Source organism: Agelaius phoeniceus, chromosome W (genome assembly GCF_051311805.1).
Source record: "Agelaius phoeniceus isolate bAgePho1 chromosome W, bAgePho1.hap1, whole genome shotgun sequence".
NCBI classification, from domain to species: Eukaryota; Metazoa; Chordata; class Aves; order Passeriformes; family Icteridae; genus Agelaius; species Agelaius phoeniceus.
Window position 1 is genome coordinate 3,413,309 of NC_135301.1, and position 12,684 is coordinate 3,425,992.

At 46.6% G+C, this 12,684-nt stretch overlaps 1 long non-coding RNA gene across 1 annotated transcript; it reads right to left on the reverse strand.

Moving 5' to 3' along the window:
- Window positions 1-1,277: 1,277 nt before the first annotated feature.
- On the reverse strand, window positions 1,278-4,568 carry LOC129133664 (uncharacterized). Its single transcript, XR_008536036.2, has 3 exons — window positions 3,754-4,568; window positions 3,036-3,268; window positions 1,278-2,522 (listed from the first exon to the last, which is right to left on the reverse strand). It is a non-coding gene; the product is annotated as an uncharacterized LOC129133664 (long non-coding RNA).
- Window positions 4,569-12,684: the final 8,116 nt, after the last annotated feature.

Here is a 12,684-nt window from a genome sequence, read left to right on the forward strand (position 1 = left end):
AATAGATTATAGAGAGTAGTGTAGGTGTATCACTTGGTGAGAAATTTAGGTTTTGGGATTTTTAGTATGTTGTGGATGGAAGCAAGATGGAGGACACAGAGTGTTGTCCTGAGTTTCTTCTTCATGCTTCTTCTTCCTTCTTCTTCATGGGTTTGGGTGGCATTTTGTAATTGAGCAGAAAAGTCTGCATTGTGGGCTCTTTGGGATCAGTTATTGGGTTAAAAGGGAAAATAATCTAGGTGTCAGTTCTTAATTGGATAATTTAGTCTTAAAAGACCTTGTAACAAGAGATTGTTAGCCATTTTGTGCCTTCTAATGAAAAGCTGCCGAACTCACAGTAGTGAAACTGTTTTACTGACAAAAAATAATAAACACTTGAGTCTGAACACGAACTACCGTTTCAAGTGCCTTCAATCCAGACCCAGAGAAATCGACAACTGGTATCCCGACAAAAAAAGTTGCCATGTTAACAGGTAGATTTACTGTGTGTTGCTGGGATACTTTTGATTCTTTCAGAAAACAAATGTAAACATAACTATGACATCTCTGCCACACATTTAAGTATTAATTTTTGGGTTTAGCAGCATTTGGGATTCAAGGTCACTAGGGTCTACAAAGAACTGATAAGGCAGGAAGTGTTTATAGAAGTGAACAGAAGTAGAGAAATTAGCTCTTAAGGCATGCTGAGAGGTATAAGAATTCTTAGACCAGGTCTCAACTGTTATTTCCAAATCTCAGCAATTCATAGCTGATCCTTTATGAATGGTTTTGGTTAGACACAATTACTCATGATTTATGGGTGATTCAATTTTTGTGGTTTAGCAGCAATAAAAGCAGTTGTATGAACTAGGTGAAACAAACAACTTGCTTCCAGTAGTGTTGTCCATTAAAATTGGATTCATTACCTGGTGTGCAACAAGCCAATAATTACACTGATTATTTATTTCAGAGTTGCACAAGCCTGGGTGCTCCATGATATTCTGCAAATCAAGAACCCCAACTATCAAGACTTTTTTCTATTTATACATTTTAGCAAACGAAGGGATTAGTGTTCATTGGCTACAAGTTACATAGTTCTCTTTATAATTAGTATCCTATCTTCTACTGGTTAATGGTTCTCTAACTTCTCATGTTAATTACTCTGCTTGCTCAGTCTTTCTTTTCTTTTGGTAATCCCACTTCTGACACCAATTTAATGTTAAGATCCACTGGAATAATGATAGGCTCTGATTATTAAAAGATGCCTCTGCCCAAATTAAGATGCAAATGAGATCATATGCAAAAGTCAATAGTATGTATTTTATTCAACAGTAAATGTGAAGCAGAGAGACAAAGTGGGGGAGAGAGGGAGAGAGAGAGAGCAAGACAAGGAGAGAGAGGCAGATTAAGTAGAAAGATAGTCACCACCACATGGGTTTCTGTGGTGTCCTGCCGGCCCTTCTTCTGGACTTCTCGGTGGTGGGAGTCCCCTGAGTGTTCTTCTAGAGGTACCACTTCTATACAGTCAAAGCTTTGTTAACCTCCCCTGAGGTCTGAGTTCACTGAAGCATGTCTAGCCCTAAACCTTAACAAGGAAATTCTACCAAGTGATTTTTTTTTCCTAACACCTGGACATCACTTACAGCTTGTTTGCTGATCTCTGTTTAATGGATTAAATCTCCCTTCTGGTTGATTAGGCTTGAAAGTTGTCTTGGGTACAAAGACAAGGATGTAGAGTTTTCAGCACCGTCTATTCAAATACTCTTAGCGCCACAGCTATGGGCATGGTTTCAGCAGGGAAAAAATTGTGACCACAACTGGAAGGGGGTCCATTTTTTCTGGCTTGCTTGAGTGAAGGGATCAGCAGATAATGGCACTGTATGACCTGCAAGTCCCATTTGAGTCTTCTAGGATGCTTCTGCAGGACAAGGTGTGGCATTGAAATGACAACTCTGTAACTGCAGCCAGGACCGGTAGGGTTGGGGCTGTTTTTCTTCAGTGCCCAATGAGATAGGCCATTTACCCCCCCTTCTGCCCCACAATGGGGCAGTGACCTGAGACAGTGGTGCCGACACCGAGTCCAGAAGGTAGCAGGAAGAGGCAGCAAAGTGGCAGCACTGACCTCACACACACACCAGTGCTGTTGCAGAGAAGGAGGAGGAAAACTGACACCGCAAGTCCGGAGCTGCCCCACGCAACACCAGCACCCCCCCATCTGCCACCAGAATTGCTTCATAATACCCTGCCTTCCCGATTTTTTTTTTTTTTTTTGTTCCGGGGGAAGGTGGAACTGGAGGCTTCTCCATCATCTTGTCTTTGTCCTCTGATCCACGCTGGCTGCTGTGGTGGCCACCATCTTGGGAGGAGGGACTTATCCACCATCTTGTTTTCTTTGTTCCCAGGGAGACCACAGCACCTTTGTATCTAGTGATTATTGCTGTTATCTTGGTTGTTGCTGTTTTCCTTTTTAATAAACTGTTGTTTTTTCACATATCTTTTCTCACATTCATCTCTCCTTTTTGGTGAAAGGGGACTTGTTAAAACTAATAAGGGAGATAAGTAATTTTAGAGTCTCCACCCTGTATAATTGTCTTAAACAAAGACAAAAGTACACAAAGATCAAACATTTGAGACTGAGTGGAAATTTTCCAAAGTAGAAATCCATTTTGATTTAGGTGAAATGTACATATTTGAGTTTATTCTGTAGTTTGAGAACATAGCTGTTTAGTCTGACTGCCTGTTCTCGTAAAAAGCCTAGGCTCAGAGAAACTGCTTCAGTGAAGGACAGAGATAAGGGCGTGGGGGGGGGGGAGAGACAGAGAGACAGAGACTGCTGTGAGAGCAGGTCAACCTGACCTAGGAATTCTTTCTGATAAAGAAGAACTAGCAGCAAATGTAACGCGAAATTTGTAAAAATGAATATGTATGAACCTATTGTGAAATTGCATGCATATATATTTGAGAGGGGGATAAAAAAAGATCTGGAGTTCCCAGAGGTGCGCATGTCTTTTAAAGAGAGTAATCTCCACATGCATCCAGCACTGTAATAAACATACCAGCTTTACAACTTTCACAAAGTTGTGGAATTTTTGTTTGTTCCCACAACACATTTTGGCGAGCCAGCCAGGAGAGACCTTCTCTGTCCTCACAGGGGCAGAGTCATAGATGGACCTCCTGAGGCATGCCCCAGGATTTTCCCAGAGGAGCTCCGCTCGTCTCGGCTTGCCTCTTGCGGAGACAGACAAGGACCTGCTGGTGTGCGGAGGATACGGTATGTATTGAGTGACCCCTGGGGGAAAAGAGAGATAGGACGGCTGAATAAGTCACTCAGAGATGTCTGAGTGCTCAGCCTCATTCCTGTGCCTGCAGGCAGACTGGTTGATAGAGCGACTGGACTAGAGACAGGAGTTCACTGTCCGACAGAGCTACCGCTAGCAATTCTGGGGGAGAGTCGAGTGAACCCGTGTGTGTGTGTGTGTGGTGTCTGGACAGTGTATCATTGTATAGTTAATGCATTGTGTGGTTAATGTTAATGTGTTTGTAATTGTGCAAGTGAGTGGTGTACAAAAGAGAGCAAGCGAGTGAGTATACCTACACTGCGGGGGGGTTTCTACCTGCGATTGAAGGGGCTGAGTGAGGCCTGGAGCACCGAATAAAGCAGGCTGTGGGGGTGGGGAGCGCCTGGCAGAGAAGTGGAGCAGGTAGTGGAGAAGTGTGGGTAAGGACATTTATTGTGTAAAGGTGGTGATTTGTGTAGATTGTGCACACTCTTACCGTGGCTAGATGAACTCAAGGGGTTCCTCTGCCCCAGTGGTTTGGACTCGACCCCTAGGAGTTTGTGAATCCTGTGAATTATTGGATAGATAGAAGAGACAAATGAGTTCATTTAGAGGGGCTTTATCAGACTTCAGCTGGTACTATAGAAAGTCTGGACTGGGAACAACCTGCCGTAGAGGATTTAGAGTTCCCTGTGATAAATGGAATAGCCTGCCTCTGTGGGCAATTCCTGAGAGCCTTTGGGGCATTGAGAGGCTGGCACCCTTGGTGGGGTACTATTGCAGTGCGGAGTTTGTGAGAGACGCTTGTATTGCTTTTCTAATAGGCATCAGGGCATATGCCCCGAGTGTAAATTGAAGTTTCCTGATCAAGCTGATTCAGAACCTAAGATCTTAAAGCTTGTGTGTAGGAGATTGTAGTAAATCCCATGGACCTGGCTAAGGCCCCATGGAGAATCTGAACAATAGGAATGCTGAGAAAGCAAAAGAAATTCCTGTCTCCCTGACCCCCGCCCCATAGCCTATCTCTCTAACCCTATAAGGCTGTTACTTTAACCCTTACTATTGGTCAAATCTGGATTCCCCTAAACCCTTACCATTGGTTAAGTTTGGATTCTCTCCAACCCTATAAAAAGGGCATACTGTAGCCCATTTGGGAGAAGAAGAGCTGTCGCTGGGACCCTTCACAGACTTCCCCAATAAAGCCATCTCTGTGGAACCAGCCAGCGCCTCTCCTTCTCTCTCCGCCGTCTGCTGCAACCTCAGCCCAGGGCACCCCTACCTAGCAAGCAAGAGCTGAAATCCTAAGAGCTTGTGATCACTATAAGATCTGATAATCACCAAGCTTGCTATGGGGGTTGGCCCACGGCGATCGATCGGACTGAGCTAGCTTAGCTTTGGGCACCCTGTCCCCCTGGGGACTGAGCTCCTGGGCTATCTTGCACTGATTTATGATAAGGCCAAATCAGAGGGTTTATTATAGTGGCGCCCAATGATGATGAACCCCCTCAGAGGCGATATTCATCGATGAGCAGTGAAGCCCCCCGGGGTATTCTGTACTGCCTCACCAGACGCCACTACTCCTGTGAAGAGACTTTTTTGTTTTAGAAGAAACTCTTCCCGGGAGGGTCAGTTCAACCCTCAAATTTACATCTGAACGAAAAAAAAGTTCAGAGGAGAACTGACGTCAGCAGACCCCTTCCACAGATTCTGGACCCCAAGAACTGTAAGTATAAGTTAGCTAACATTGCGCGCATAAGTTCTGGGCTCTAAACATTTTTTTTTTCTTTTTTTTTTCTTTTTTTTTTCTCGTTTTTTTCTGCTGGAAGGGCTAAAATTAACATGGGTACAACTCTTAGTACCTTAAAACTAACTAAAATCGAGAGAGAGATATACTTAACCATCTTAGAAATCTAACAACTTTTCCTTTTCCGCCGGCAAGCTCTCAAAAACTAACCTTAAAAAATTTGTAACATGGATTATTTCGCAATACCCTGAAACTAATAAGGAAGCTGTCACTGAAAATTCGTTTTGGGATAAGATTGGCAACACCATATATATCTCACAAACAAAACAGGATTTTTCTGCAACTATTTGCCTCTATTTCATATAATAACTAAAACAATTGAAAAATGTAACAGAGAAAAAATCTTAAGGCTAGCAACAGACACTTCCTCTTCAAATGCTAATGATACTGATAAAGACTCTAAGGAATGTCGCTTGCATGCCTCACATCAGCTCCTGGGTCCTAAAGCTCTCCCCACCTCTGCCCCCCCCACGGCAGAGGCTACGCTGCTCACCACAGCCCCCCCCCCCCCCCCACCTCCCCCCCCCCTGCGGGATCTGCGCTGCCTAACTCCCCGCTTCTGGACTTATCTATAACTGCACACTTCCCCCCTCCCTCCGGCTTGGTTTCCTCCTCGCCTCCGGTCCTGGGGGTCCCTCTTCCGGCCTCTGCCGCCCCCTCCCCCGCGCCGGCCCTCCCCCCCGCAGCGGACCATCCCGCCCCTCCTCCCGCCACCTCCACCCCTGCGTCGGCTCTGTCCCCCTCCGCCGCGGCCCCTCCCACCCCCCCCCGCCCCCCCCAGCCCCGCGGTGACTGACTCCCCCGGTCGCAATGCCCCCCGCCCCCCCTCCCTCTGCTCCCCCTCCCTCCGCCCCCGCTCCCACCACCCCTGCTCTGAGCGGTCAGGCCCGTCCCGACGGCTTCCCGACCCCCGCTACCGCCTCTGCCGTGACCGCCGGTATCCCCTCTTCCCCCCCGCACCGTGCCTGCTACAGCAGGGGAACCTCACACATGCGCAATGCCAGCACACCACCCCGTAACCGCGGCACCCCAGACCGGTCCCACTGCCTCCCCACCCGTACTCCTCCCATGCCCACACCCCCAGCCCGCCCAGCCCCCCTGCCCCCACCACCCGTCCCACCAACCCCCCACCCACACTCAATGCCACCCGAACGGATCCCAGAGACCCCCCACGGTGCTACCCCCCTCACCCGGTCCTGTGCGTGCTGTGCTGCCATCCCAGCTCCAGTGGCGCCTCCCCCTGGCCAGGTTATGCCATGTGCCCCCCCACAGCTAACAAAACCTTTGAAAAACGCCGCTTCTAAACGCCGAAAAAAGCATAGGACGCAGATCGCACCCCCCCTCAGTCCTCCTCAGAGGACCAGTGCACTTGCAGTGACTGATACGATGTATACTGATCCATGGGCCCTTATTAAGATAGAGGCAACTAAGTCTGGTGATTGGGAGCTGGCACAGAAAATTAATGCTTTTCCCGTAGAATATAAGCAAGGACAAAACGGTGGGGAGTCCACTATAAAGACATGGAAGGCAAACTCAAATAAGGAACTAGTGCAATTAAGAAATATAGCCAAAGAACATGGCAGAAGCTCAGATATTTTTAGAAATTTCTTAGAAGCCATGTTCTCAGCACGTCTTACTTCCCCACGATATAAAAAATATTTCACACTGCCTCCTGTCCCCAGCAGAATATACGTTATGGGACAGGCATTGGAAAAAACACTTATAAGCATTATCAGATTCATATTCTGCAGATGCTGCTAAGACAAATTTCACGGTAGAACAACTAGCTGGTGAAGGTGACAGAGAAACCAGCAGACCAATTGGAAACCTTGAATAAAGAGGCACTGCAGGACGTCGCTCTTGCAGCAAAAACCTCTTTACTTCTCATGCATGATGAGTCAATGCCAACAATGCATTTTTCTACTATTAAACAAGGGATAGATGAAAGTTTTATAAAATTTGTGGACAGACTTAGAGATGCTCTGGAGAAACAGATAGAGAGCACAGAGGCAAGGAAGGAACTCTCATGTAAGCTTGCCTTGAGTAACTCAAATGAAAAATGCAAAGCCATTTTGAGGTCTCTACCCGTGGATACAGACCCCACCATAGAGCAAATGCTGGAATACTGTACACGTCACATGTCCACTGAAAATACAGTGGCCCAAGCAGTTGCTAAGGGTATTGCTGAAGGAGTTTCTGGGGCATATGCAATAATAGCTTCTAAAGACCAAGCTAAATGCTATCACTGTGGGGATCTTGGACATTACATAAAGGACTGCCCAGAAAGGTCACCTCCCCGATACCACCATAACAATTATCAAAGACCCCAGAATCAGCAGCGCTACCAGCAGCGTCCGTTAAACTCCCTGCGCAGCCCAGTTGAGCCCTGGGCTGGGACATCAAATCAATGGCCACCCAGACCCAATCACGCACCAACCCAGGAGGTTCCAGACCACAAGAAGAGGATCCAAAACACGGGGCGACCCAGATGGGAACCTGCTGGCAATTGGTAACTGCTTTGTCCATTGACTTTAATAATGAGAATGTTCACCGTGTTCCCACAGGCAAATATGGGCCAAAAGGTGGTCCTTCTGACATTTTAATTATAGGTGACTCTCTTAATAGCCCAAAGGAGATCTTCGTTGTTCCAGAAGTGCTGACAGTGCGCCCAGGACAAGAGATTCTCGTCCAGGTATACTGCATAGACTCACCATTTTTTCTTTCAAAGGGAACTCCAATAGCACAAGCCTTTTTACTCCCAAAGAATCACAGGGAACAGATTCCTCTCAACCCTACAGCAATGTGGGCACAAGTCGTGGGACCAAGCAAGCCTACCATTGAGTGCGGCCTTCCTGCAAAGGAAAGAAGACCCACCTACCAGGGATTCTGGACACCGGTGCTGATGTGACCATCATCGCCCGCTCAGAATGGCCAGCACACTGGGATCTACAACCTGTTGCAGGCATGATTTCAAGGATTGGCAGAGCTACAGTATCCATGAGAAGCAAGAACAACATCCTCGTCGAAGGGCCTGAAGGCAAGCTGGTAACCATTTGCCCATTCATGGTAAGGGCCCCCATCACCCTTTGGGGCAGAGACGTTCTATCCCAGTGGGGAGCTTCCCTACGTATTCCCACTCAGGATTTCTAATCGGGGTGCACTGCCAGATACACCTTGTCTCACAGCCAGATACACCTTGTCTCACCTGGAAATGCCACAAGCCAATCTGGATTGAGCAGTGGCCCCTCTCTAAAGCCAAGCTGCGTGCCCTAAACACCCTCGTGGAAGAACAGCTCGCAAAAGGCCACATAGTAGAGTCTGACAGCCCTTGGAACTCTCCAGTCTTTGTTCTGCCAAAGCCTGGGACAAACAGGTGGAGGCTCCTCCACGACCTTCGCAGAATCAACGAGGTCATCGAGGACATGGGCCCCCTCCAGCATGGCCTGCCCTCCCCATCGATGCTGCCTAGAGACTGGACACTTGCTATCATAGACATTAAGGACTGTTTCTTCAGCATTCCTCTGCACCCTGAGGATGCTCCACGGTTTGCTTTCTCCGTTCCCTCTCTTAACAAAGAGGCTCCGCTCAAAAGATATCATTGGTGTTATCTTCCTCAAGGTCTAAAAAACAGTCCCACTATTTGCCAGTGGTATGTGGCTCACATCCTGTCTCCTGTTTGGAAATCATTTCCAGATGCTATCATCCACCACTATATGGATGATATCCTGGTGTGTGCTTCAGACAAAGCTTACTTGGACAAAACAGTTCAAAAGACTATTGAAAGCATAGAAAAGGCAGGAATGGAGATTCGTGAGGATAAAATCCAGTACACCAAGCCATGGACTTACCTTGGAGTCCAGATCTGGGAAAGGACCATCATACCCCAGCAGCTCACCATAAACAACGGCCCAAAAACCCTGAGGGACTTACACAGCCTCTGCGGATCCATCAACTGGGTATGTCCACTCCTAGGAATTACAACAGAGGACCTTGCTCCCCTGTTCAATCTTCTTCGTGGGCCTAAAGACCTGGACTCTCCCTGCACGCTCACGCCAGAGGCCAGAGGTGCCATCACCAAAGTCCAGGAAGCCCTATCTTCACGCCAAGCCCATCGCTTCGAGCCCAGCCTGCCTTTCCAGTTCATCATCCTGGGAAAAGCACCTCGATTCTATGGACTGATTTTCCAATGGGACTCCCAGCTTTGAGACCCCTTGTTGATACTGGAATGGATTTTTACAAACAGCCAGCCTACAAGGACACTTACCACCTACCAGGATATAGCACATTTAATAAAAAAGGCTAGAACTCGCCTCCGCTCTCTTTCAGGGTGTGAGTTCGCATGCATATACTTGCCAATAACCCTCACAGACCTTGAGGATTTGCTCCAGACCAATGAGAGCCTCCAGTTTGCCCTAGATAGCTATATGGGCCAAACTTCAGTTAAGATCCCAAAACACAAACTTTTAAACCCTGATGTAACCTTCCATTTGATTCCAAAATGAATCCAAAGTAGAAAACCTCTCAAAGCTCTAACCCTCTTTACAGATGGCTCAGGGTCTTCCCATAAGTCAGTGAATACATGGAAAGACCCCCAAACACAAAATTGGGAATCTGACATACAAATAGTGGAGGGATCTCCACAGATTGCAGAATTAGCAGCTGTTGTCAGAGCCTTTGAAAAGTTTAAAAATGAACCGTTCAATCTGATCACAGATTCAGCTTATGTTGCTGGGATAGCTATGAGAGCAGAACATGCTCTTCTCAAAGAGGCTTCCAATCCAAAGTTGTACCAACTGCTCTCTAAATTAATACACCTGATCTCCCACAGAAAGCAACCTTACCACATAAAATGCATGTGAGGTCACACACGGACCTCCCAGGTTTTGTTGCAGAAGGTAACAGGAAAGCGGATGCATTAGCAATGGCCCTAGAAACTGCTAATGTTCCTAACACCTTTGCCCAGGCAAAGTTGTCACACACATTTTTTCATCAAAATATACCTGCCCTTTTGAGAATGTTTAAGCTCTCAAAGGATCAGGCAAAGGCTATTGTTGCTACATGGCTGAACTGTCAAAACTATCAGATACCATCTATGGGGACGGGAGTCAATCCCCGAGGTCTGAATAGCTGCCAGCTGTGGCAGACAGATGTAACTCACTTCGCACCTTTTGGAAGGTCAAAATATGTGCATGTATCGGTCGACATGTTTTTGGGAGCAGTATTTGCATCATCACATCCAGGAGAAAATACACTGCACACAATAAAACACTTTCTCCTCACCTTTGCCGCCCTGGGAGTACCAAAGGAGATTAAAACAGATAATAGACCTGCCTATACCTCCCAAAAGTTAAAGGAGTTCTTCAATGAATGGGGTATAGCACACAAGAGCGGCATACCTGTAAACCCCACAGGACAATCCATTGTGGAAAGGACACATCAAACCCTCAAAAGGGTCCTCGATCAGCAGAACAGAGACACGAGAATCACATCTCCAATGGAAAGACTTTGCAAGGCTCTCTATGTCATCAACTTCCTGAACTGTACAGCATCAGAGCCTGACCCACCAATACTTTGCCACTTTGCAAATACCACCCAAGCAAAGCTCACTGAGAAACCACCTGTGCTCGTGAAGGACCCTGAAACACACCAAATTTCTGGGCCTCACCAGTTGATTACCTGGGGCAGAGGATATGCATGCGTGCTACTACCATCTGGTCCAAGGTGGTACCCAGGAAAAAACATAAAGCCATACCTAGGCGCTGCAAACACTACTCCTGCAAATGGGGACAAGAACTCTCCTGAGACAAACACAAGACCACCTCAAAACCAAACCAGCTCTGCCTGGAGATGCTCAAGAGGAACCCCAAGAATTAGATCTGTTGGGGTCTTCCAAGGCCACATATTGTGTCAAATTTTACTTTAGACGTCCAAAAAAAAATTGGCCAGAAATTGACCAGAACAAAAAGACATAACGAAAAGATATATCACCAATTAACAAAGCTTATAACTCTCATGATTGGTGCAATTACACAGCTCGTGTGATTTCTGTGTCCTCTCTCCACCCCAAAGTATTACCCAAGGGAATGTTTCTCATCTGTGATGACAGAGTATGGGCGGGGATCCCCTCCCGACTCCAGGGAGGTCCCTGTACCCTTGGAAAACTTTCTACCCTTACTCCAAACATCAAGCTGTTACATAATTGGAAAAAAGAAAGCGAATCAAAACGGCAAAAAAGGTCCTACACTGAATTTGATGAAAATTGTGATCCTAAATTATACAATTGGAACAAGCCAAAAAAGATTGCTGTCTCCCTGTTCTTACCCTGGGTAGCTGCAGCTAAAGTCCTTGGTGAAATCAATCACCTTGTGTGCTGGCTCGGTAAACAAGCTAACGCTACATCTGCAACCCTGAGTGATCTCTTAAAGGAAGAAGAAACCACAAGACAGGCTTCGCTCCAAAATCGAGCAGCAATCAACTTCCTGCTGCTTGCCCATGGACACGGCTGTGAAGACTTCGAAGGGATGTGCTGCTTCAACCTCTCTTCACGCTCGGAATCCATCCATGCGAACATCCAGAAACTGAAAGATCTCGTGAAGGACTTGAAAGTAGAGAGAATCCCAGACTGGATCAATGAACTTTTCAGGCAATGGGGATTAACAGGATGGGTTGCATCTTTGGTTAAGGGAATGTTGTGGATTCTCCTTGTAGTTGTTATTGTGCTAGCTATGTTCTCATGCCTTGTTCACTGTTTCAAAAGAACTATAGTGTCGTAACGGCGGGAGAGATGCGACACACCATATGCGATGAATAGCAATCTCGAAGTTTATTGAAAGCTTACACATTTTTATAATAGTGTTAATGAAGCTTATGCATATTGCAAAATCTGAGCTCATTATTGGTTAAAGCACACTATAATCAAACACACCTACTTCTATCTCTTAACAATTATTTTGCTTCTATGTGTACATTCTTCTAATTTCTCTACCTTGGGATAACTACATTTTCTGGCAAGCAATTTTCTCCCCCGTCTTCCCGTTTTAGAGAAGGTCACTGTGACCTTCGTCTGTAAGTAGGCACTGGTTGCTCAGTTCCCAGCCTGTTTCTCTTACCCTTATCCATTGGTATCACATCGGAATGTCCTTTCTCAGCTAACCAATTATCCAAAAAGCTCTCTACACTATAGGGAACGCCTTTTTTCTAAAAACAGAAAGTGGAGTTGTAGTAAACCCCATGGACCTGGGTAAGGCCCCATGGAGGATTGAACAATAGGAACTGCTGAGACAGCAAATAAGTTCCTGTCTCTCTGACCCCCGCCCCAAAGCTTATCTCTGTAACCCTATAGGCTATGTTACCTAAACCTTACTATTGGTCAAATCTGGATCCCCCTTAACCCTATAAAAGGGGCCTACTTTAGCCCATTCGACAGAAGAAGAGCTGTCGCAGGACCCTTCACAGACTCCCCCAATAAAACCGTCGCTGTGGAACGCCAGGACCTCTCCTTCTCCTCTCTCGCGTCTGCTGCAGCCTCAGCCAAGGGCAACCTACCTAGCAAGCAAGAGCTGAGATCCTAAGAGAGCTTGCAATCACTAAAGAGCTGATAATCACCAAGCTTGATAAGGGGGT